At 41.0% G+C, this 2,500-nt stretch overlaps 1 protein-coding gene across 7 annotated transcripts in view; it reads left to right on the top strand.

Moving 5' to 3' along the window:
- The window catches only part of LOC143028183 (uncharacterized), a 93,340-nt gene that overhangs the window by 5,016 nt on the left and 85,824 nt on the right, over positions 1-2,500 (top strand). The gene's annotated exons all lie outside the window — the stretch shown is intronic.

Here is a 2,500-nt window from a genome sequence, read left to right as displayed (position 1 = left end):
AGATATGGTTATATCTTATCAGTTGTACATAGTCCCATGCTACTTTCAAACAGCTTCTCACTTGCTCTTCTCCTCTTTCTCCCTCTTCTCTCCTCTCTCCTCTTCTTCTTCCTCCTACTCCTCTTTCTCTTCCTCCCCCTTTCTCCTTTTCTCTCCTCTTCTTTCCTCTTCTCCCTCCTCCTCCTCTTCCTCTTCCTCCTCCTTTCTCCTTTTCTCTCTTCTTTCTACCCATTTTCTCCCCTCCTCCTATCTCCTTTTCTCCCCTACCCCTTCCCTTCCACCTCTTCCCTCTTCCTCCCATCCGTCACCAACCTCCTCATACCTCTTCTCTTCTGCATCCTCTTTGTAACTATACACCCTTGGTTCACGAACAAAACCAAGCGATTAAAATGGGTCGCAGCCCATTGTGATTTCACCTTTCGAATTTCACTTTCAGCACCAAAACGCGAACAAAGGTGCCATACTGGAGATAAACTGCATAATTTTCTAGGATATACGAACTGGAAAGGATAGGAATTTGACTTTACTTATTTCTAAGAAGAAAGTTGGAGAAAAAAATATTATTTCTAAAAATGTAAGCCCAATCTTATAAGTTTAGGTTTGCTTTGGTTGCTATAGACTGTGGTTTACCAGCGCTTCTATCCTTGTGCGCCGAGGTTTCGTTGTGTCACCGTCGTTCACGATTCGCGCAGTTCGGACATTCGAGCACCAAAATTATAACCAATCATGTTTCACTCACCTAATAACGGCAGCCAATCACCGTGTAGGACGCAATGTTCGGTTAATAACTGCGACCAATATTTTTCTCCATTTAAAGAAGAAATAGTGACCCTTGCATATTTAATCGAGGAAGGTAATTAATTAAACCAAAAAGAAAATTCTATTTTCATTATATATATATATACATATATAAATATATATATATATATATATATATACATATATATATATACTGTATATATATATATATATATACATATATATATATACTGTATATTATATATATATATATATATATATATACATATATATACTGTATATATATATGTATATATATATATATATGATATATATTCATACATATATGTATATATGTATATATATATATATATATACTGTATATATATATATGTGTATATATATATACATATATATATATATATATATATATTCACTCATTTATTTACTTATTAATATATATATTTATTCATTTACCTATCTATATATTTATCTATTAGTCTCTGTTTTTTTTCCACTTATATATTATTTTATTATCTATTGAGTCTGGAGAGATAGAGACAGATGAATGCAAGATGGAAACATTTATATGGAGGAAGAATTTTCATGAATTCTGAGTTCGTTTCCCCTGGCTCCTCGCCACTTCAGGGCCCAGACACTCCCCTTGGGGAGTCCTTGGCAGTTGTCCTCAAAAACCACAAGAAGAGAAGACGCTCAGCCTCAATTGTTCCCCACCTGTTGTCCTCACGTATCTCAGACTCTTATGTACTGCTGTTGTTTCGTCTCCTCGCTAAGAGACCAGTCACACCAAGCTTACGCCCTGTTTCCGACCACCGGCGACCAGACTGATTTGTGCTGTTCCTTCTGTTTGTGAAAAAGAAATTCAAGACAATGCAATTGGACTGAATCTCCCTCTCCCCCGTCATGAAGATGACTATGAAATAGCCACCTGGCGCTAACCACGAGAGAAACAAAAGTGCCACCGTCGAAGGAGGTGGTCGGAAACTGATCGTAAGCTTGGTGTGACTGAGGCTTAAGTATCCACTAATTCACCAACTTATGAGACTCTGTCATTCTGTACGTGTGTGGATGTGGATGTGGATGTGGGTGTGGGTGTGGGTGTGGGTGTGGGTGTGGGTGTGGGTGTGGGTGTGGGTGTGGGTGTGGGTGTGGGTGTGGGTGTGGGTGTGGGTGTGGGTGTGGGTGTGGGTGTGGGTGTGGGTGTGGGGTAGGAGTCATGGTCCATATGTTATGATCCCCAGTCTACAGAGGAAAATAAAAGAATATTAGTTCTTGTTGAACCTACTGGGACCCCTTTTTCGTCGCGAGGCGGCACCGAAGTCGACCATGCCACAGTAGGTCAGTTGAACTTGAACTTGAGAGGGCTACCCGCTTCTAAGATTCTGATCTCAAGGGAAGGAACTTGTTTTTTGTTGTCCCGCGACGCCTCAGGAACCGAACCTCCTCAATGACCCCCAAGAGGCGGTTCAGCCTTGTGGGCGACATTAACCCCTTCAATTCGGCGACGCGCTTTCGTGAAATCTTGAAACAAATATCGTGAGGTTTTATTTAGTTTTGGGCCGGGTCCTCGATGTGGAATGGGGTCTCGGACGCTGGAGAGCCCGTTCAGACCAGGGGGTCCGCCTCTGTGATGAATAAAATCATCTGGCGCTTGCTTCTTGAAAGAAGACATAAACGCGTCACCGAAATGAAACGACCGACAACTTCCCGGTCCAAGGTCATCCCTAAGTGAAAAAAAATA

This window comes from Oratosquilla oratoria, chromosome 9 (genome assembly GCF_046742065.1).
Source record: "Oratosquilla oratoria isolate Oo_2021 chromosome 9, ASM4674206v1, whole genome shotgun sequence".
NCBI classification, from domain to species: Eukaryota; Metazoa; Arthropoda; class Malacostraca; order Stomatopoda; family Squillidae; genus Oratosquilla; species Oratosquilla oratoria.
Note: the sequence above shows the minus strand (reverse complement) of the source record. Positions and strands in the feature narration are given on the sequence as shown.